A 25,078-nucleotide genomic window follows, 5' to 3' on the forward strand; every position below is an offset into this window, starting at 1 on the left:
GGGCCGTCAAGGAGGTATTAGGAGTTTCTTAATCTTTCTCTGTCAATTTAAGCTCAAGTTGATAAAGGAGATAAAACGAAAGATTATGGCCAGATTATTCATCACCAGTTTCACCCCGGATTGGAACTTGGAACTTGGAAAATCTGCATTTTTACGACTTTTTCGCCAACAAAACCACGAAACTAGTACGAAAACGTAAGCCAACCTTAGTCAACTGTTTTATTCAACCAATTATTGAAAGAGCTCGTAAAATCACAAAAACAAATGTTGATAACCGTTTTTTATTGTCAATACAATTTGAAGCCAAAGATATTTCATTGAATTCGAATGAAGTAATCGGTAAGTAAACAATTAAGCTCTGATGCTGAGTTTTCAGAATTTGTTGAAAAACTGAGCGTAAGAGATTAAATCACATATGCTTTACGAGTATATAGATATATTTTGATATCATGAGTAACTCATGACAAAGTTCCGGAAATTTCCAAGATTCGTGATATTGAAATGATTTTACGAAATTCTTTAAGGCTCCGTAGCAAAAATAAGAAGAAATGCTAGAGGAATCTCGTTAATACTAAAAATCGATAATAATTAAGTAAACATTTCGAAAAATATAAATTCAGGCTATATATGTTTGCGCTCTAAAAACTCGAAAAGTAGTCGACCGATATCGATAAATATTTCCAAGTTTGTTCTTATTAGTGCCATGAGTGTTTAGATAGTGATTTTGAATGGTATTAGAAGTCGGGGACGCCAGAGGAATATTTAATGCAATATCTCTGCACCGTCATGAGATACGGAGTCGACTTAAATTCGATTTAATATATTTTTTTAACAATAACATTGTGGTAATGGTGGAAGAAGTCAGAGACGCCCGAGACAGACATTAGCAATAGCGAAGCATTGAGGGAACCACTAGTATTTAATAAAACACGACTCGTCTAAAACAGAGAAAAAATCTCTCGACAAATTCCTAAGTCGCATAAAAAGATACATTGATTTTTTATAACCTATATCATGATAAATAACTGAACAAAATATTTTTAATAATTTTCAATTCCAATTTTACCGTTCCGGTTCTACAAATGTATATTTGTTATTTTCGAAAACAACTTAGTGTTCAAGAGAAATGTTTTAATAAATCGGTAGAAATTTGGAACGCGCAAGATAAATTATTTTTCAATGTGATAATATTTTGACAGAATAAGTGAATAAGGCATTTTCAATTCATCAATGTCTCGAACAAAAATTGTAAAGTTGGAATTCACAGAACTTGGCGTTTGATTCACAGGATTATTCACAAACGAAAGAGAAACTTTAAAGCTATTTTAGGAAATGTAATTTCTGAGGCTAAGATAAGCAGGTAACATGATTCACGCTGTAAACTTTTCAAACAAAAGAGAGATACCTACGTGTTTTTGTTTGTCCAAGTCATTAGTATATTATCCATAGTAATATTGTATTTTGCAACAGAAAATTACTTACCATAGTAGTATTAGCATATTTTAGGCAGTGTCATACTGAATAATCCAAAAATACGCAATTTCCACCTTTCGGCATGATGTGGTTTAACATATTGTGAATAGTAATTATTTTTTACAGTGTACACAGGGTGTAACAGCACGTAGCCGTAATTTAACCAGCTATTCCTGAACATATTTAGAGTAAAAAACGAATATGTCAATGAGAATTTTTTTTCAAAAAACAAAAAAAAATATTTGTACATCACATGCCGCATTCTGTCTCGTCTATTACCGTGCTGCTGGAACGAGATGGAGTGCGTATCACGTGACTAGTTGTTCCCAACACAGTTGCGACGTGTGATGGAATAATATTTTAATTGTTGGTATAACTAATTTTTGACGAAATTCTTACGATAGTTTGTGGTAGTATACGATTTTCAGCGGTAAAAATTTCTTTATTATTGTGTGTTTTGTCTAGTTTTGCAAACTTTCAGTTTTACAAATGCTATCATTATAATATCCCGTGATTTTTCAGTGATCTGCGTTAGCATAAAAACCATAAATGATTGAAAGCATTCGATGTTATTTTATGATTTATAACTTAAATCTACAAAGTATTAGAGCAGACAATGCAATAATGATAAGATCTAACTTTAAAAAAAACCTGTTAGAAAACCAGTTTGCAGGTTGGTAAATGTTGTAGGAAATGAGTCAACTATCAGGAAGAGTTTCTTAGGAATCGTTTTTGCATTGTTATGAATCTAACGAATTGGTCATCCTAGGTTACTTCAGAATGAATCAAGACATTTTGCGCTTCGTCATAGTTATGAATGCAATTATAACTCATTGGTCTAAGAGATTATTTATAAATTTATTTACCTTGTTATTTATGACAGCTTTTACAACTATTTATAAAACTTTACAAAACAACATCCTGATTATATGGTTTTATCGCGCAGCGGCGGAAATCAGAAAAAAGAAAACAACATATGAGTATTATGAATGCTATGTTTACCGCATTTACAAAAATATTGAAATAAATTATACAACTAAAAATAAAACCCAGCTTTATGTCAATACGCTTTCTTTGTTGGCATATTTCGAAGAAAGTAACAAATTACATTGAAATGACTTGTCAATTTCCTACTGATTCATAACTTGACTAATATTTAGAGAACTAGAATGCATCATGATACAGGGTTTTCCAATAAGAGGTGTTATTTTGAATAGCCCGCTATTTCGGTAGATGTTACATTTGAAGTTGTCATTTTTTGACATTTGACCTTAACATACATTTAAAAAATGGAACGATACACGCTTCAACAACGCATTGAAATTATTAAAATTCACTTGAGTGAATCAAATGCAAATCATCTTGAGTGATGAGGCCCATTTCCACCTCGGTGGCTTCGTCAACAAGCAAAATTGTCGCATCTGGGGTTCTGAAAACCCAAGAATGATTGTTGAAAAGCCTCTGTATCCTCAACGTGTGACTGTTTGGTGCGGTTTATGGTCCGACGGAGTCATTGGACCTTACTTTTTTGAAAATTAGGCTGGAGCAACAGTTACTGTGAATGGATTGCGCTATCGAGAGATGATTAATGATTTTTTATGGCCGGAATTGGATGGTATTGATCTGGACAACGTTTAATTTGAACAAGACGGCGCTACGTGCTACACAAGCAACGAAACCATTAATCTTTTACGATTGAATATCAAAATAACACCTCTTATTGGAAAACCCTGTATGATACAAAAAATGTACAGATTTTTACTGTTATCGTAATATGTATTGTTTAAATTTTCTTCTGTTTTTATTTGTAATGTAAATTTATCTTATGTTCATTACACAATTTCGGTGCATGAGTGCGTGATTTAAAAATATGATGGGACGTGATGCGTAAAAGTATTCAAGTTCAGTGAATTTTTAATTTTCAAAATAGGAACTGAAAAGTAAAAATCATATCAGACAAGCGATACAGTAAGCACGAAAATTATTTTATTCATTGACAAGCTAACATACCCGGCATTGCTCGAGGTTGTGAATGATTTGCAGTAAAGTTTTACTGTTGTGAATTCTACGATAAACATCGATGGAAATACTATCAAAATCCCTTGCGTAGTTTAGAAAAATTAGAAGAACTAAGCGCACAAACAGGTTGACGCGGATGACGACTTAATTTTTTACTATTTGGAGATTAAAGAGAATTCTTAATTTAAAATGTGTATTTATTTTGTTTAAATGTTTGACAGATGCTTAGATGAACTGAAAAATGTCGAAATTTTTCAAGTTTACAAACATTCGAATAAACAACATACACTGAATAAATATATATATAGTAAGAAAATACATCGTCTCATATACATACATAAAAATTCAGCTTGCGTATATTTGTGTCCGCAAAACTCGAAAAGTAGTCATCCGATATCACTGAAATTTCGTTGAAAGTTTGTTTTTATTAGTACCAGGAGTGTGTTGTTATTAGATTCAAGAAGGTATTTGATTCATTTTAATGTACATCATCCATGAACTGATTGGTTTAAATCTTTTAACACCTAACAGCTGTTTCGCCTTTCGACCGACTGCTAACATGTACTTGTATGTAACCTTTTGTTATGACTTGTGACGTCTTCACGGGCTAACCTATGGTGAAATAAAAACACAGTTGTCAGTGAATGTGTCATAAGTTAAAGCAAGTCAGTTCATGAATAGTATCCTAATAATAGTCGTTCACACTATCATCAAAGCGATTATCCCACAAGGCCAAGCGGCGGTACAACACCTACGATAAAAATGAACATAATATTACGAATTTACATACATTATCTATATTAAAACCATTGTGAAATGCGACTCTTATTTTCTAGAAAGAATATAAATAGAATCAACGGTTCCATGATAACTCAACACTGTGACAATTCAACACACCTTTAAAAAGTGTTATAAAGTCATTAAAAACAATGAAAAAAAATATTTGAACCTAACCTAACCTACCTAACCCAGTTAATAAAGGTTTTGTTTCATCACTTTCCATGACTTTATATAACTTTTTAAAGATGTGATGAATTATCATTTTGATGATTTATCCGGTCACCAGAATCAACACACAAAAACTGACTACAAATAAAACAGGTTGCAGAATATTTTTTTTATGTGAAAACCGCACAAGAGTCCCAACCATGGAGTTCTTTCTCCGTGGTCCCAACTGTTCCCAACCATCTGGTGCCAGTGAGACTAGTGGAATCTCCAATCGGGGTATGTTTTGAGGCTGAAAGTATTGGGGAGGGGGGAAGGAGAGGTGGAAGAGAAAGGTGAGGAGTACCTGGTTATTTAGATCTGGTCACCAAACACAGTTAAAACCATTTCAAGCAAAATTTCAATTCTGAATGGCGGTCTACACCAGGGCGATACTGAGAGCATCTTCCACTCTGGAACGTGCCGCAAATATACTGTATATTATTTTAAATCAGTAAATTGTGAAATAACATGAAATAAAATTTGATAAATTTCAAAGCCGGGATTTGAACACGCGACCTCCAGCTTGCTAGTCGAGAGCCTTATCCCTCGACCACGGAGGCCGTCATGTATGAATACATAATTATAAGTAATAATTTATAAGTATATTTCCAGAGTGGAATATACCAAGGACGGGTTGTTTCGGAGAATTTGAACAATTCATCAAATTTCAACGTTCATTTTCGGGTTCTGTGAAAGACTTATTCAAGTTCTGTTATTATATCATTGTAGGCTAGTTGCTTGACAAAACTTAAATAAAAACAGCACTTGAAAAAATCTTTCACAGAACTTGAAAATGAACGTTGAAATTTGATGAATTGTTCAGATTCTCCGAAACAACCCGTCCTAAGTATCTCCCTGGTGAAAAACCATTCATTCAGAATTCAACGATGCATGAAACGGCTTTTACCTTGTTTTATGATCAGATCGGAATAGCCAGGTACTTCTCCAACTTCGCCATTTCCATTTCCTTCCCCTCCCCACTAACCTTCATCCTCACAACATATCCCAATTGTGGATCCAATAATCTTCCCTCGTACTTTTCAAAAACTAAAGAAGAAATAAATGTTCCAAGTAAATCTTTTTAAAGAGACCTTTGCTTGTGTAGTACAGGTGTATAATTTTTTTAAACAATTTTTCATTATATTTTGTTTATTAGAAAGTTGAAGATATAAAAAATAAAGTTTTAGAATTGAAAAATAAAATAAAAATTTGGTGAATAAAATATATTCAAAACGATTTGCCTGTAATCCTAAATGAAATGTTCTGTTTGCTTTTATAATTTATTCTCTTCGCACTTGAATTATTTATCGTACACTATTTTGGGCATAATGAATGCACAAGTTATAGAAATAATCATTATCCTTGGATCCGGACAAAGAAAGAACAAAATAACACAATCTTTCCAATTTACATAAATGTTCCACCTGCCGCGACCGGCTTCTACCTACTACAAGCATTCTGCACTAGCGATGGGTAATGTCACATTTTATTAAGATCTGGAGTCACGGTACCAGCTCAATATTTTCGTACGGCTCAAAGAGTCGAACAGTGATAATACTGTGCTCGCGCGATACGGCTCCCAGCTCACAGCGTATGAAAGATCGTACGACTCTTTGTACCGGTTCGCAGCCTAGAAAAATAAATAATATGCTAGGTAGTTAGTAGGTGTAGGTACACATGCCTAAGTCCTAATAACAATTAATATTTGGATAATTTTAATTGCGCTATTTTTCTAAAATATCTCCTGATAAAAATGACTAACCATTCAATCGAGCCGTGGTACGATTTACAAAGAGTCGAACCAATACGGCTCATCAAAAAGAGTTGTTTATTGTGCCAGTCGCTCATGAACGACTCATCGCTAATCTGCAGGAATAATGGCCCGGTGTTTGCAAACGAGAAACCTTGTGCGTGACGTGATTAAAAATAATACCAATGATACATATTATGTAATATAACCGTTAATAAATTAACCGATTGCCGCTTCTAATGCATATTTGTAATGTGAGCATTCTGAGTCTTTTCTACGTGTATTTTAATGGAGCCTGCTTAATGTAGCTAGTAGTATTGATATGTGCACCGGTGCACGTACACGAAACTCGACACCAGCGGAATACTAGTTCACAATTTGTAAGTTGACTTTATGAGAGTTATGAGAAGTCGGCTCGAATGTGGAACGAGCCACCGGTATCTGTTTTTCCTCCTTCATATAATCTGGGCCTCTTCAAGACCCGTATTAATAAATCCCTTCCCGTAGTCCCCACCTTAACCCGCCTCACAACGCCTCCCAACAGGGTGGCAGTATAGTTCCCCTATCTTTAAACTGTACAGATAGGGGCGCTCTTTTAAGAAAAACAATTTTTTATTATTATTTTCCATTTTTTCTCTCTTCTTATTAGTTTCACGTCTACCGCTTTCTTGCGATGCGCATGTGCAAATTTGTTGATCATCACGCACAAATTTGTTAATCATCACGCACAAATTTGTTAATCATCACGCACAAATTTGTTGATCATCACGAACAAATTTGTTGATCATCAGTCATCACGCACAAATTTGTTGATCATCACGCACAAATTTGTTGATCATCACGGACAAATTTGTTGATCATCACGCACAAATAAATAATATGCCAAGCGAGGATTCTTTTTTTTCCATTTTTTTATGTGAATACCGCGCAAGAGTCCCAACTGCTCCGGACTGTTCAGACCCAGTGGAGCTATGAAATTCCCAATTGCAATAATATTGTGAGGCTGAACGGAGTGAGAGGAATGAGAAGGGAGTATGAACGTTTACAAGTAACTACTTGGGAATTCAGATCTGGTCACTAAACACGGCTAAAGCCATTTCAAGCAATGCGCGACGTCTCGATTCCGAATGGTGATCTTTCACCGGTGCGATACTGAGAATTTATACCTACCACTCAGTGTAATAAAATTTTCTTTATCTTTAAAATGTTCCTACCGCGTGTGCCAGATTTACGCAATCAAATAAATAAAAAATGTTAATTCGTATTCAAGTGATAACATATAATTTTAGCAAACAATTTTTGTTCGTATTATACGAAATGCACGACTTTTATTCTCATCATTAAAGAATAACACACAAGAAGAATTGGAGTGTAATATTCTTAGTAATTATTTTTTTTTATGTTTAATACATGTATATTATATATTTTTTAACGAGTCGACTGATTTTTGGCATAAAATACCAAGTTTGCAAAACGTTTTGAGTGCCAATTTTATGGAACTTAAAAATATAGGATAAATCTAGGCGAATTCATTGGATTTAAGCCGCACTAAGCACTAAGCAGTCATGTTTTGTATTAATATTTTGAGGATTGGTGTTAGTTCAATAATATGGTAAATTTATATATATATATATATATTACACCAATCGCTCGAGTGTTCATACGAGTAGTATATTTCATTTAGCTATAAAATTTAACATTTTATATTTAGTATATACCTATTCTAAAACTACTATAATAATATTCTATTACCTATGTACTCATATTTGGACATCACAGCATTCAGACATAATATACGCAAAACTTCCTTAAAATTTACAGCGAGTTCATTAAACATTTTAAAACCTTTATGATAAATATTGTTTTGTGCTGCCGATAAATTTGTCTTAGGAAAAAATCGTTACAGCTTCTCGTAGAGCCATAGACTATACTATTAATACTAACACTTTTTAACATGTAATCGGCAACATTTTGTTTTTCAACTTAAATATATATATTAGGGTGTTAAATATTATGTAAAATCATTATAGTTCTCCCTCACAATAAAGAGACAAGGCCTGGTGAGGGGATTCAAGAACAAATAATGTAAATGATGATAAAAAAAGAGAGAAAATAAATAAGAAAAAAAATCAACCCCGTCACAGTTTTTTTTTACTATAATGCATGCATTTTAAAATGTATTATTGTTTTTTTTGTTTTGATTGAGGATTGAACCTTTCTATCTACTCACTAACTGGAGTCGACAACCTCGCCAAATACCGATTGAGTAGGACGGACATTTATTTCGTATATTAACTGCTGTGATGTCATCCGATTTCAGAGAAATGCGTACACGTCTGCGTGTGTGTATGTGATTTCCACCAGAAGTTGATAAATTGCATAGCCATCGACAACGAGTCTATCTGGCGCTTCCTAGGTTTTCATTAATTCATTCATTCATTCACGAAAACAAAAGTGAAATTCAAATATATTTAAAAACGAAATAATGGACTCTTTTAGTAAATTTTAGGTAAGTAATTTTTAAACTTAAGCCATAAATCATAAATATTTTCATACGTACTTTGTTTTCAAACAATACTAGAAAAGATTGTGGGAATGTGTGCAGACAAAAAATCAACAATATCAGTCGTTTATGCTGAAGACCAATAGGCCAATTTATTATTTAAATGTGGATTGGTATCAGACGTGTTATAATCATTTCAAAACATGAATGCATCATGGTATGAAGCAACATGGTAACAATCCACAAACATTTTGGACTAGTTCCTGATGAATGTAAAATCTCCCCTAAATACGTTGTAACAGTAAAGTAATTTATTCAAGTACGAACATGTCGTATGAAAGTAGGGGAGAGCAGGGTAGCGTTACACAGAATTTGCACCGGTTCATTTAAAATAGTACTTACAGGTAAACTTAACCTGTTAATGATAATCTATAGGAATATAAGCACAGCTGAATGTGTTAGCTTTCTCTATAGGTGTGTGAATTTCAAAAAGGAAACCGAATTAACTGATACATTACTTTCAAATAAAGTGTTAATCTCATTTGTCAAGTGAATAAATTATTACAGTGTGTTGGTTCTCAATTTATTACGGAAATTATTCAAATTGTTTCTTTTATCTTCCATCTTCTATAAATTCACAAATTTTCACGCTTTCTTTAAGGCCCCGTAGTAAGCGTTCAAAGATGGCTTGAAAGGAAGATATGTAAATATAAATGTTAGAGGGAGCGCGCAAATATTAAAAAAACGATAATAATTAAGCGAAAATGGCGAAAATATTTAATGAAACACTATTTGAGATAGAGCAAAAATCTCTCGACGAATGATTTAGTTGCTATTGAAGATACACTATGAAATTTTTCATGCCTATAACATATTAAATAACAGTGTTTTTAAAAATTTTCAGAGCTTACTTTGCGATTTTTTTCTATCGAGGAAATTTCATACAATTAACGTTTTGGCATAAAAAATGTGCAGATATTATCTTCAAAAAAATTTTTTTTTTGAACTTAAAAACTTGACGAGAAACTTGTTATAAATCGGTAGAAATTGGGTGTACGGGGGCTTAAGATGAGCTCCAAGAATAAAATATCAATTAAAATTGAACAATTGAAAATAAAGCTAGATGCTACAAAAAGAATAACACAAAATATGGGAGGATAATACGTGAAATGTAGCTGAAAAGCTACCTAACATTTTCTGTGCTAACAAGGACGAAATTAAACTATAAATCTCATCGATAGCATGCAGATGCAAGTGCTGTCATTCAATTTCCGTAAATACTGGTTTTCATCGGAAAAGATCCCTTCATAAGATAATTTATAAAAACCATTTGCAGGCATACAAAGATATGCAATGAGAAATGTTAATAGATGTTGCAAACTAATGCAATGAATATCCCTGGCAATATGATTTTTTCTAAGATGAAGCTTGATTGGGTTCTGGTGTGGTCCAATAATTTATCTATGTACCTTTTACAATGATAATAATTGAATAAGCGAATATTCGAACAATCACGTCAAATGGAAACCCAGGACTATGCCACTTTTTAAATTGAATTTAAACTATTTACAAATACGTTTTAAAATTCTTAATGAATATATAAATTATGAAGAATGACAACGCTATTTTCAAAACGTTTCAGTTAAAAACAAAGTTAAACATTGGAAACAGTATTTCGCAGGGTTAAATATAGTATAATATTAAACAAACATTCATTTTCCTTGTATTGGTTTATAGAAATTCCAACTTGTGCTCACCTGTTAAATCAATCACTCAATTAAACATCACAACATCCAAACGTACGTTTTTTTTACCGGCGTTTTTGTTTTTGTTTTGTTTCGGAGTCGAGTGCTCGATGCGCACTGTGTAACTCGTGCATGCGCTCGAGAGATGCGCAGTAGTCGAACGGGGGGACGCGCAAGACTGAAGACTGGGACTGGATGGCGGGCGGCTCAAGCGGGGTGTGCGGTCTGGGGGGGGGGGGGGGGGGGGGGAGGAGAAGGGGTCGAGCCCCCAAAGGACGGGTTTGTTAAGCGGAGTTGCATGTTATTGTTGTATATTTAAATAATGAATTGTGGGTTAGCTGTATGAAATGTAGTTTTGAGTTATGAGAGATGATTTACTGTAAAAATAGAATTTACTTTTATTGCATGTATAACACGTCTTTTTTTCTAAAAATCAAAAATGTGGAAATCTTTCATCAATTTGTAATTTTAAATCAATTTATTTCATACGTGTTGAGTATATTTTACTGCACTTTTTGGTAATATTATTATATGGCCTCTTTCTGGTAAGAAACCACATTTAGACTTATTTAAAAGTAAAACGGAGTTAATTAAGAGTCTCTACCTAACTTCAAACATTCAAAAGGAAAATCAATTACCTTTCAGACGTATAATATTAATTTGGATTTGAAGATCGAGCTTGGAACTAATAATTGATTTCTGTTCTAAAGCGGGAATTCTTTAAAACACAACTACAACGAGATGATTGGTTTAATTTTTTTCTTTTGAATATGAATTCGTCCTGTATATATCTGTATAAAAGTTATTAGAATGATGGAAAAAGTCTCGAACCGCAAACAACAGATCTGAGAGAATGTCTAAATTATTTTTTTACATGAACAAAAAATAGATTTAGATTAATAATTTGTAATTGGCAAGAATTAATCTAAAACTAACTAACTAACCATCATGAGCAGGGGTGGGCAGAGCAGGGGTTTCTGAGCAGGGGTGGGCAGAAAGGAAGTAATGTAAAACAACTTGGTCTTACTATACCCGTCCGTTATTCTGACTCTTGACATAGCCACACATTATTTGGTTAATTTCATCGTGGACTACAGGTTCAATAATAAAATATCCCCAATTCCCCGTGAATGCAGTATTATACCAATTCTCATAATGTAGACATTCTTAGTGATAACCTTTAAAACTATGGTACAGAAGTAACGCTTATGATGGTAAATTAATACATGAGTATGCGATATATCGGGAGCATCTCCTAACCTTATCTTATATTCCTCTTCCTCTCCCCTTTACCTACTAATTTTAATACATGATCTCTAAGCAACTTTAGCTTAAGAAACTTTTTGGCTAAAGTTTATTTTTTTATGTGAATACCGCCCAAGAGTCCCAACTGTTCCCAATAATCTGGTGCCAGTGAGACTATGGCATTCTCAATTGGGGTAATTTGTGAGGCTCAAGTTAGTGGGGAGAGGATGGTTGGGAAGTACCTGGTAATTACACTTAGATATATAAGAAAATTTAACCAATACACATAAATACATGTACCATTTAAACATAACCACGTAAACACCTCAGCACAGGTTCTCCCAGTGAGGTGTTCACGAAACATATAACATTACCCACCACAGTGTCACCTACTCAAACCTACCTCACACCCAGCATAAAACACCATATTAACAACAGTTCTAAATTTATGTATTATATACAAATGTAAATATTTGGTAGACACTGTAATGTATGTATAGAAATAAATAAATAAATTCCGGTCTGCTCACTAAACACGGCTAAAGCCACTTCAAGCAACGTTTAAATTCTAAATGGTGGTCTTACACAAGGGCGATACTTTGAGTATCTTGCAATCAATAACGTAACGCAAATATACCATATATAATTTGAATGATTAAATTGTGAAATAACACAAACCAATCAAATAAAATTTTCTTGCGCACGCCGCAATTTGAACCCGCAACCTTCTGATCGCTTGTCGAGAGCCTTACCCCTCGACGACGGAGCCGTCAATTAATTACCTCAAATTATTAAAACAATTAACCTCAAATTTACAGATCTTTGTTATGTAAAATATAAACAAAAAATCGATAAAGCTATTGTATGAAAAATTTAATGCTAAAAGCTTAAAGATATGTTTGAAAATATCATCGAAAATCCAGCCACACGTGAATAGAAGCATTTGCGGAGTTTGAGCGCAGAGCAGCTGCCAGCGATAGCAGCCAGCGTCGAGCGCATTGCACGGGCTTCGGAGGCAGATACAGTACAGAGCGCGGGCACTAGGCAGCTAGGCGGCCGGGCCACGGGCGGCATTATTAGTACCTTCCCCGCTTACCGGCCTTGGGTGGCGGGTCGCGCCGTAAAACTCCCCAGATTTCATAAAAACTCCCCAGATTCGACAAATTCAATACTTCAACACTGAAAAATAGGCATAATGTAAAATACAGGGTTTTGACGATGTTTTATTTCCTATTATTTTGGCAACACAAAACTATTTATTAACATTTAACACTTTCTACAAACTTAATAACGATACTTTGTAAAGATAGAGCTGGTATGTCGGTATTTTTACTATTTTTTTCAGCAGGCTTATTTATCTTGCCATGGTTCCAGAGACATCAGAGAACAACTTGACAGACGTAAATATATCTCTCAAGATGCGCCCCTGAGGTGATATCTCACAAAAGCGGCGCTATACAAATTATCCAATAATAAATAAATAAAATACCGGCACATTTTGATGTTCGCTATGGTTCGGTATATCAGATGATTCAAGCTCGGCTTCTTAAGAGTGTAGAGCTTAGCGCGGCTCTGAACATAATCCGAATATGAGTCTAAAGCCTAGATATCAGCAATATTACACATTTATCTATGATTTCATTAGAGGAAAGTACTTGATTTTCCATGAGTGGTGTGTCTATGCTACTATGTTTTCGGAGATCGCGAGCTCTCAAAATGTCAAATGTGTTAGGCGGGCTATTTTACCAGTTGATTTTTTTATAAAGTTCTCCACTTCTATCAGCATGGTGCTAAACGCGAGGATACTAATTTTAAATAGTATTTATTTTGGTGTCATTGTCAAAACACTGTCCAGGTGTTTAAAAATTCCTCGTATAATACCTTACCAGACTATATGTCTATTTTAGACTGATAATCAATTAATAACATCAACATCCAACACGCTCGATGAAGATAACAGTCAATACTCATAAAATTGTGCAGTTTACGTATATTTCGGTGAGATTGGAGTACGTAAATACCGTAAAAGTTATATGTGATATTTGTTACTGCTAGCGCCTCGGTGTCTAAACTATTCTGCAGCTTACAAAGCCGATTTAGCCCGCTTAAATTTGAGCGAGGATACGGACTGACTGATATACGGGCCTATGAGAGAGATTTAAGTCCGTCGGGTTGCTCTATGGTAGGAGCCCTGGCATGATAAGCCTAGTGATACCATTACTAAAGCATACTGAAAAAATATAATGGAAACAAAGGATTAAATATGAGATGAGCAATGTGCTTTTATGAGTGGGAGAGGGTGCATGTTCTGGCTAAAACCCAGAAAATTTTCTGTGCCTTTGTAGATCTTCAGCATACGACCGAGTCGACAGAAAAAAAACTATGTAAAGTGTTATCTAAGTATGGAGTTATTACGAATCTTATACATTCAACTGAGTCTTTATATAAGGGAAGCTTTGCAAGTATTGGAGGGAACGGTGGTTTTGCGGGGTGGTTTGATATAAAAAAGGTGTGTAAAAGCAAGGCTGCGTAATGCCACCGCGGGTTTTCAATTTATACAAGGATACTTGGATGCAAGAATTGAAGGAGGTAGGATTGGGCGCGAATTTGAATAATCTGAAAGTATGTTGCCTGCTGTATGATGATGATGCGGTGTTGATTGATTGAACACTATGGAAGATCTACAGTGTCTTGGATGATCGAAGTATGTATGAAAAATGAGTTAATGATGAATGAAAGTAATTCTAAAGTCATGGTGTTTGAAAGAGAGAGTACAAAACAGTGTGCAATATAGTTGTGAATTATGAATACTTGGAGCCGGTGGATGGCGATACTTGGCGTCAAAAGAAGTGAAGCTAGCAGTCCACAATGGAGTGCTGGTACCTACCCCGATGTATTTATGATGTAGGATGAAAGAATACTGAATGCTGTAGAAATGAGATCCCTGAGGCGTATGTGCGTAAAACCATGTATGATCGTATTAGGTAGTAAGCGTACCTAATGAGTAAGATTAAGAAAGGGACGTTTAGATGTTTTGGGCATGTAGAGCAAATGAACGAAGATAGGAGTGTAGAGAATATATTATGCAAATTATAAATAGTAGAAGAAGTCGGGCACGCCCGAGGAAGATATGGCACGATCAAGTAAATCAAATACTTGAGTCGTGTCAAGTCTAGAGAATAATATAAGAGTATGTATGAATGAGAATGAAGCAAGGAGTGTGTGTCAAGACCGAGTTGTTTGGCGGTCCGTCCTCTTTGCCTACCCCTGCAGGGAAACGGCGTTATGGCTAGTTAGTTACTGATTCTTCACAGCCAGACAGTTACATCAGTTAATGAAATCATTGGAAATCCCCTTACCAACATATAATATTTAAGAAATACAAACAATTCCAGACAAACTACGTTTTTCACATAAGTCTTTAACCCATCGCTCACAAATGGCCAATGAATAAAATGTATATTTTCACAAAATCCAGATTTCTTACATTTTTCCCTTTGAAATTCAAAATCCCCGAAATCTGGGGACCTCTCCCCAGACATGCCATCACGGGCGCGCGCTGTCGGGCGCTCGCAGCCCGCGTTCTTGTCCGTCCCAATCACCCGTCTGCTAGTCCGCTACTGCCGCTAACTGCTTCCATTCAAGGGGCATCTGACTGTAATTATTATTATTATTTTACCGTCGATAGGAGGTTTTTTATGTACATTCTATAGACTGGGGCCCGCTGCCGGAATAACTACCAAGTAGATGTACCTGGGTTAGTATAAAGTTTGATGCAATGATTCTTTACGACTACGATTATTAATTGGTTGATACAAACAATTTTTTTATTTGTGTTTTATACAAGGGATGAAATATGTTTTTTTTTTAATTTGCTCATTGTGGGGCACTTTGTTGGGCAGGTGGGCAAATGCATTCGCCGCCAAGACCTAGACAATCCTCATCCCATGAACCAGTGCACCCTTGCTAAGTCACTAAACGTAGCGAACCACTTGAAGTGACTTATGGCAGGGGTGTTGGTTATCCAATAAATGACTTCTGGGGCGGCGCGGCGGTACAGTTACTCTCAGTGTCGTCCTGGTGAACGACCGTCATTCAGAATAGAAACATTTCTTGAAGGCTTGAATAGCCGTGTCTGAGGACCGGACTTGAATAGCCAGGTACTTTCTCCATCTCCATCTCCTTCCCCTCTTCCCCATCTCCTTCCCTTCCCCAATGCTTCACTACGTACCCGAATAACTGGGGATGCCGTATCCTCATTCGCTCCGGATGGTTAAGAGCTATTGGGACTTCAAAAAAACACAGTAGAATGTTCAAATATTAACGATTTTCTTTACACTTATCAAAAAAAAAACCAAGAAATTAAAGAATATCTAATCATTTCAAAAAGACTCAAATAAAATGGGATAAAATTAATTAAAGCTTTATTTACATTTTCCAAACATTAAGGAACTACTTGACTTTATTCAATTTCATAATTACCCAAACACAGAATATATGATTCGTACGATGACGAGTATATACGAGTCAGATAAAATATAATGTTACAGATAATCTTTCGGAGAGTGAAAATTTCCACAAGTTAAAAAGATTCTTCCAATCTCCGGTTAGGTTAGGTTAGGTACTGTAGATCGGAGACGTAATCGTTAAATCACTGGTCTTAGTAATGGGTATTATTACCCTTTTTGGAAGCGGGTAATGGGTAACGCGAGGAGCCGGAATTATAGACAAAGACGAATGAGGGTCGGAAGATTTAACTAAATAACTTCAATGGAAATAAAAAAAATGTCGAAAGTGTTTTGTTTAAATTTTACTAAGTCTCCTTTAAAAATAATACAACGCTTAAAGTATGCATTCACGAACCCCTTTAATAAGGCGTTTTTATAATTTTTAAATTAGGTACCAGAATTGATGGAATGCTCGTCAGTCAGTCAGTGGAACAAGTTCAGTGAAAGTCACAAGTTTACAGAAACAATATAATTATTTTTCCAATAAATCGATCGGTTCTTCCCAGAAATTCCTTAAGGCGATGCACTACGTAGTAATGCAAAATCGTGTGTTTTTGGTTTGAAAATTTGGTCGCCTAGAAATGTTTCAGATGCTTTAATTAAATACTGCGTGTAGAATACATCTTGGCCTTTGAAATAATCGAGTATTTTTTAAATAAGCCCAGAAAAAAATAATGTATAAGGCCTATGGAAATTGCTTTAAAATTCAAAATCTCCTACTTACGAACCCATTTTCGGTTATCATTTATTGTATAATGTGGCAAATTAAGTTATTTATAAAATTATCGAAAAAAAATTAAATATTTATGTCTGAACATCCACAAAATAAAATAATAGGTAATTTTTGGCCATATTTTTTTCTTGCATAAATTTAAACAGGCGGATGGTGTTAAGCGGGGATTTAAACCTTATCGCCATCTTCGTAAGGGGTGTTATTGATAACGGCTCGATTTAAAATATTACACGACGTAGTGCATCGCCTTAATTACCCCTTCCCCTTTGAGCACCTCCCACTCCAACACCTAGAAATATGTACATATATATTATCAATATTGTATATCATATAAGTTAGTTTTAATATTCTCCTAATGATGGAAGAGAGAGGTAAAAAAATGTATCTGTTTATATTGTTTTTTGAATTAACGGCACATACACGATAAAATAAAACAGGAGAAAAAATATAAGATTCTAAATGTTAACATGACAAAATAAAAAATAGTTTACCTTGGCACAAAGTTAATAAAAGAAATGAAGAAAACCTGGTTAAAATATACACTGCTAATATGTTTAATTAGTACAGCTTTATACTTCAATAGAGGTATATTAAAAACATCAGCTAGCATAGCATCAGAGTTACCAGTAGTGTGTTATCTATTTATAGCATATACCGGAGTTGTTTCCGTTTGAAAGTTAGATTCATTATTGAACAACTCCGGATGTTTAGGTACTATTTGATGAAAAGTAACAAACATGGCGAAACAAAATCAGGAAGCTAGAAGTCGACAAAAGAAAACATTAAAAAATACATTTTTTTATCAACAGTCATCATTTAAAACTAAATGTATTTCATTTATTGACCTTTTTAACATTTACAATTATTTGAATTCTTTCGACTAACATAATAAGCTTATGCTCGTATTATGTTAGTCGTATGCATAACATAATTTAATACTTATATTATTATGTAGAAACAAAAAAAATATTTATTTAAACACTCAATACCTTGTTACATAGGTACTCATACCAAACACTCAGAGTTGATTATTACTTATTTTTTATTAGTGCCCAAATAAAAAAAAAAATAAAAAAAAATTCTAATTTTGGTGCGGTTTACAAAACGTTGGTGTAAACATAACTTTATAATTATTAATATTCTTCCACGATTGGTCAGCTTTTCTATAATGATGTTGATACTGAAATAAAACTATTTAATTTTTTTCACTTTTAATTGGTAATACAACATGTTTCCAAATGAATACCGCACTACTAGGCAAGTACCTAGCGCCTTGCATTACGACCCGGAGAAGTAAAGGCCGAATTACACCTGCCGATTTCCGAGGCTTTGTTACTCGGCCGATAAACTTATCGGTGATCACATGAAGAAGAAACAGTGGGCGAGTCAGTTTATTGAGTAGTTTAAAGTGCTGTTAACATGGTTTCGCGATGGAAGAAAAATAACAACAGCAAACGTCTGACACTCGACGAAGTCCACTGTCTTGCCTGAATCACTCGCCCGCTACTAGGCCAAGTACTGACTGTGTCTTGGCCGAGCACTTGACAGATGTAATTCAGGCATTAAACGGTTCCATGATAACTCAACACAATGACGATCGATATGAAGTCATGCAAAAAAGCGATGCAAAAAACTAACATACAAACATTATCTACACTGGGAAATTTCCCGTATAAAAAAATATTGCCAATTTATTAAGAATCTCCAAATTATGCATATTCCTGTTAAAAACGGGATTGTAGGCCATTGACGAATGAATTCATAGGTATCCTGATAAACTCTAACGGCCGTTGTTCCCAAATTTTCGAACGATCAATCTCAGGCTCCGATCAGCCAAGTGATTTGTTCAGTAACGTTCGATTTGCCTGTTTCCTAACATTTTCCCTGTCTCCTTTCATAGATAATAAAATGACATCAAATTACAATCTTTCAATGTTAAATTAATATTGACAAATTAAGTATTTTATTTATTATTAATATATAGGAGGCTTTTTTAAATAGTGTAATAAATAAACCATTTTTTTCAAACAAACGTATGTAATATGTTAAAAATTAAGTGTTAGCTTGACCTTTTTCACTGTGTCAACACTTTTTATAACTAGTCATTTACTGATACAAGCTTAATCCAGTAGTTTGGCTTCCTTAAATTGGTTGATTGCTCAGTCGTCACCTTTCCGTTGGAAAGAGCGTAGTTGTGCGTTTGAACAGTGTTAAGCCAAAATTTCGATTCAACAGTTGATCAGTAGGATTGGAAACAACGATCGCAAGTAAAATGCAAATGTTTTGTCACGATGTCCGAACTTGTGTTGATTTATTATTAAGACAAACGCAGGTGAATGAACTTGTTCCGATACTATTATGAATTTACAAACACTTTATCAGGAAGCGGCTCGCAGCCCGTTTTAAGAATGATTATCAATAATTTTAAGAGATTTTTAATAAATCAGCATAACCCATTTTACAAAACCTATTTAACCTTGTTTTTGGTTTTCCACTTTTCATGACTTTTAAATTAAAGGTGTGTTTAATTTTCAATTTAATGAGTTATCCCGTCACTATTTGAATCGTATTCGTTGCAATATTAATTCTTTAAAATTATTACATGTAGATTATTAATAATAATGCTTCAATTAATAATCTTCTAATATTTCAGCGTGAGCTTCAAATTACCCTTTAGGGCGCAGCAGTCTTTATGTAAATGCAAACGTAAGGCAAAATATTTAACTCCTAATGAAAACAATTTTGAGGTGATAAACAATTTAAAATCAACAAGCCAGCGCGTAAAAGCAACAAGCCAGCGTGTAAAAGCAACAACCTATACCACCCTTCACCACAAGATTAAATTTAATTCTGGGGTAGTCTGGTGTGTGGGGTCTAGGGTCTGGAATGCCAAAGTAATAAACGCATGAATAATGCTTTCTGTGTTCTTACTAAGTTTGATAAACATAATTATTTAAGACATGTTCATTTTTGTGTCACTCTAAAAACCAATTTATTGCCGTTAAACTTGGTCTTATACACATAAGAGTATAGAAAATACAAATTTTATGTATCAGGATCGCACATGCCCTTCATAGTAATACATAATATTGCAGTAAAATATTCTTGCTTGAATTTGCAGGTAAAGAATTTTTCGCAGCCAATTTGTGTAATTATTATGCATACGCTTACTAATAAGTAATATATTTTTAATTAATGTTGAAGTCGAAATACTTAGGTATGCAAACTCACAAGTTATACCAATTACGGTTTATATCTAAAAGGTGTTGAACACTGCCCTGCCAGCATTTTTTTCCTACATTTATCGTTTTCTTAAATCAGGGGTAGGCTTCCTTTTTTACGGTCGGGGACTCTGGATGTTTGTAGTGTCAGGGGGTGGGGGGGAATCGAAGGAATCGCAGGACCGGTTTTTATTTTATACCTCACCTAGAAGGCAAAATATGTTACAAAACGTCGCAAATGAGTCTGTAACTATAAAATTATAATAACACTCGGAACACGAGAATGGTTTCCGTGCGTCAGCAGATGAATCCGCAACTGGAATTTTATTCGTGCATTCTGAACCCCAGACTGGTTTTGCACGAAGATGATTTCAAATTTATTTAAGTACTAGCTGTACCCTGCCACACGTTGCTGTATCTCAGTCTGTCTGTGTATATAGAGAAACAATAGCAAGTTGTGCCATTACGTCCAACATATGGCGATTTAAAAAGAACAAAAATATGTGTTTACCTGTCACAGGTGACATTTATATAATAAAGGTATTCGAATGCCTTAAAATTAAATGTGTAAAATTTTTATAACCAATCGGTGAAGAACTTTAGGAGATGGATGATAGGTGGCGTGTTAATTGAAGTATTTTACGTCTAATTGCTTATATAATGAAGAAGGATCATTGCTCGGGTGGAAAAAAGTTGGTTGCAGATTTTTAGTGGAACTGAAACACGAAGTATTGGCAAATAAAAAAAACAAAAAAACGTTTTTGTAATGTTTTTATTAAAATCTTGTTAAGATAGTTCTGATAATTACTCATAGATGGCAGTGATTGTACGGTTGGGCGTTGATTACACTGTCGGGTCCCGAATGGTTCCGACGGAACCCGAGGATAGCCGATCAAAGGTCGGCAGTTCATTCCATTTCATTGCTTCCGCAGAATAACTTATAGAGTCAAATAAATCAGGCGTGTGTCCAGTAAGACTTTATTGTAATTATCTACGATTGTAAACTTCTTGTAATCTTGAACGAACCGAGCAATTTTTGAAGATTCCCGTAAACAATACATTCAAGTGAGAATATAACTACTAATAATCCAAGACATTACAGTTTTCTTCTGTCACTAACTACAGCAATGTCATATATTTTCCTTACGATCAAAGGTAAATCCTACAATAACTGAAGGGCAGAATTTTGTAAACCTCTGAAAATTTAGAGCATAAAGCTCTTCAAAAATATTACACTTATCTTAAACGTCGATCCTGTGAGGTTTCCACGAACCTTGTAAGACTGCTTGTAAATCAGTTGCTTGATCGATAGTACTCCCAAGAAGATATATATAGTTTGTGAAGGTAAAAAAAAAACAATTGTATTGTTAAAATATCACCTCGAGGGAGCTTTATAAAATAGCTATAAACTTGGATAAAATCAATTTTATTCATCACGTTTTCCACCAAGCCGTAGATCTTACGTGCCACAAACACTGCGTTGGTTATCCACGAGAAAATGCACTAGCGATAAGCTCATCAGATCTTTCCTCAGAAACCTGCAAAATGAAAGCTTCACAAAAATAATAATGCTTCGTGAATCATGCAGTAAAATATTACTGTAGTAATCAGGTACAACATACGTAGACGGTTTGGAAGAGGGATGGAAATGAATTAATTCTATTTCAACTACGCTGCCGTCCTACTGAAAAAAGAGGAATCTCAAAATTTTCAAAATGAGTTATATCTATTTTGTGTACCTCCAGTACAATATCTAACATAATTTTTCTTTTAAAAAGGTGTTATATTTTTTGGTTTTTGAGAAATAACGACCTAAGACTAAAACCGTTAACTGTTAAATAAAAAGTGAAAAAGTGGCATCTACCCAAAATTACGTTAAAATGTGATTTGTCTCTACTTATCTTCATTTTAATTATTGATTCTTGGTCACAATGAAAGAGTACCGTGAGGGTGTTGAGTGTGTTTGATTCGGTTTAAACTAATTTCTACAATACAAATAACCAACATACAGTTAACTTATAAAAGTAAAAAAAATAAAGATATTTAGTTTTCCCAATGATAATACATCTTACATACATATTTCTATAATATTAACAATTATTACGTCTCAATCAAATGTGTTTTTATTTCATTATGATGAATCATAGGTTACATTGCATCCCATTACCTAAGTCAAATAATCTTGCATTAAAAGTGGAAGTCTTCAAATGCCAATTTTTAGATACGTATGTTAAGAATTTATACTGTTTTTCTTCTAACTAAAATTGGCATATTCTCAAATTCCACCTTATTACTACAGATGGTACCTACGTATCTTAAAAAAATAGTGATTTTTCCTACACTACTCATTCCAATACATAATTTGTTTTTATACAATCTCATAAATCGTAATAGTCAGGATAAGTTTTTAAAAACTTATCTGTTCTTTAATTTAATAACCATTTATTATGGGTTAAATATTTTTGTAATATTTTAACCTTACCACTGACACCACGGGCAGAAATCATAACAATCTATGTTTGTAAACGTAAATATGTATGTTAGTCGTAAATCTCTAGTTTAAGCCGTAGTTGTAAGTCGTATTATAGCGGTATTGTGTAAATACCCACTCGGTCATAAAAATATGTATTTTATTTATTTATTTATTTCATTCAAAAAACAGTTTTTACATAAAAAGCATACTCTGCACATCTCACTAGGGCATTCCTGTATCAAGATGTGCAGCTTTACAATAATATAATTTAAAAAATACATATATGTAAATTTAAAATAATAACAACATTAAATTAAATTTAAACCAAAAAGAAAAGTTTATGACACGGACGTTTCGAGACCGGTAGACAAAAATAAACAAAATTTTAGTAACAAATGTATGAAAAAATAAAGACAAAATGTCAACAAAAGAAGCATTAGTAAGTAAGTTGGCAACAATAATATTCTTCTGTTAACTAAAGTACAAGGTACTTGTGCTGGCTTATCAGACACAAGCATAGGGTAACCATACTAACAATTACAACATGAATAGTATGAATAATAGATTATAAGAAAAAATAAAAATAACTAAATAAAAATAGGTAAATAATAACCGATAGGTAAGTAGATAATATTATAATAAAAAGTAAGTTAGTAAATAATTTAGCTAGACAATAATTAAAGTAAATATTAATACGATAATTAAGTAGATAATAATAATAAGTAACATAATAATAAATAACCAAAAGTTATTTTAGAAGTAAATAAGTACATGCGCAGTAAGTAAATAAGGATTGTATCGAAACAAAGCTTCCACGAGGAATTATGATATAAGCGACAACATGGGTGATCCAAAATCATCACTCTCAGCTAGTACGGAGATTTTGACCATTTTCTTGAATGAATTTAACGTGCCTATAGTTTTTATCATTTCTCCAAGCATATTATATAGAAACGGAGCTTTATATGAAAAACTCCTTTGTCCGAAGGATGTTCTGGTATACACCGGCTGATACATTAAAGAAGAACCCATTCTAGTGCTTCGCACTTGTTGAGATCTTTTAGCAGTAATAGTGTTGTTGAAAAATTTACAGAGAGCCTGTATTATGTACAACTGCCTTATTGTCATAATTTTGCTTTCACTATATAATAACTTTGATGGATACATAAAATTTCTCTTATACATTATTTTTAAAATTAATTTTTGCGCAACATTCAAAGGCTCTAAGGTAGTCTTGTTACAAGAACCCCAACAGACAACATTATATGAAAGCATTGATTGAACAAGAGCATAATATACAGTTTTTAATGTAACTTTGTCCAATATTGGCTGGTATCTTATTTATCCAATCGCTTACAAGCCGTGAGGGTTGGAAATAAATTGTCCAACTTCGCAACACTATCTTCAGGGGTACCCCAGGGATCAGTTTTGGGTCCACTTCTCTTCATCCTTTTTACAAATGATGTCGCCAAAATAATCGAGTCATTTGATCTCTTGTCTCACTGCTACGCTGACGATCAGCAAGTTTATTTTTACTGCGCTCCAAATGATATCAATAGTCTCAAAATCCGTATAACTGAATGTCTAAAAGCAATAACTCGTTGGATGTCTTCAAACAAGCTGAAGCTCAATCCATCTAAGACTGAGTTTCTCTGGGTAGCCACAAACAAACGTCAACATTTCATAGACAATTCACCTATTACTATTTCCGGCAGCGATATCATCCCAAAAACAACAGTCAAACTTCTCGGTGTCAATTTAGATTCAGACTTTTCGTTTAAAAGTCAAATAAATAGGACTGTAAGCACCGGTTTTTTTCACCTAAGACAACTCAAGTCTGTCCAAAGAAACCTTCCTTCAGAAGCAACAAAACTACTTATCAACTCTTACGTAGTCTCACGTCTCGATTACTACAACGGCATTTATGCCAGCCTTCCAAAATATCAAATTGACAAACTTCAATCAGTGTTTAATTCAGCGGCACGGCTCATAACCGGGGTTCCAAAATATTCGCACATTTCAGAACACCTTTGTAACCTTCACTGGCTCAAGTGGCCTGAAAGAATCCAGTACAAACTGTGCTGGATGGTGTTTAAATCCATCAATGAAATGGCCCCACCCTACATCTCTGAACTATGCTTCCCGGAAAACACTGGTCTGAGGCAGTCAACGCTTAGATCAGCAACATCAGCAGCTGTAGGCAGACTGATAGAACCTATGCGCAAGCCAAATACTAAGTTTGGTGATCGCGCTTTCGGAGTATCTGGGCCGAAGGCTTGGAATAAACTCCCTCCGGAACTAAGATCCATAACAAGTCCAACAGAATTCAGGTCTAAATTAAAAACTTACCTTTTTAAGCTGTCGTATCCTTAAATTAAATATACCAATCCTAAGAGAAAGTCCAGTTATATTCAATTTTTC

At 34.2% G+C, this 25,078-nt stretch overlaps 1 protein-coding gene across 1 annotated transcript in view; it reads right to left on the reverse strand.

The window, feature by feature from the left end:
• Window positions 1-10,638, reverse strand: part of LOC149426138 (MOXD1 homolog 1-like) — a 151,473-nt gene extending 140,835 nt beyond the window's left edge. The window contains exon 1 of the mRNA XM_089638719.1: window positions 10,490-10,638. The gene's annotated coding sequence lies outside the window, so the exon portion shown is untranslated. The remainder of the gene's footprint in view (window positions 1-10,489) is intronic.
• Between the last annotated feature and the right edge of the window lie 14,440 nt (window positions 10,639-25,078).

Source organism: Hesperophylax consimilis, chromosome 1, assembly GCF_061612785.1.
Source record: "Hesperophylax consimilis isolate HC1 chromosome 1, BYU_Hcon_1.0, whole genome shotgun sequence".
NCBI classification, from domain to species: domain Eukaryota; kingdom Metazoa; phylum Arthropoda; class Insecta; order Trichoptera; family Limnephilidae; genus Hesperophylax; species Hesperophylax consimilis.